Source organism: Octodon degus, unplaced genomic scaffold (genome assembly GCF_000260255.1).
Source record: "Octodon degus isolate 3935 unplaced genomic scaffold, OctDeg1.0 scaffold00062, whole genome shotgun sequence".
NCBI classification, from domain to species: Eukaryota; Metazoa; Chordata; class Mammalia; order Rodentia; family Octodontidae; genus Octodon; species Octodon degus.
Window position 1 is genome coordinate 5,829,501 of NW_004524638.1, and position 333 is coordinate 5,829,833.

A 333-nucleotide genomic window follows, 5' to 3' on the forward strand; every position below is an offset into this window, starting at 1 on the left:
TTCCTCTATGACTTTCGGCTGTTTCTTATTTACTATTAATGCTATTAATTCATACATTTCAACTGAGCTAGTGTCCTCTGCACTTGTTCTGGGTGGGCATTGGGTTTCCTCTGTATGTTTCTGCAGTCGATTCTTTACTGAAGATGTTATTAATTCAGAGATTTCTTTTTTCATTTCCAATCTGAGTTCCTCTATACCTTTCTGCAGCTGTTTCTTTATTTCAGAAGCTACTGATTCATTGATTTCAGCTGTGTGATTCCCAATTTGTTCTGTGTTAGTGTCCTCTGCACTTGTTATGGGTGGGGTTAGGATATGAGATTGCATTTTGCTCCT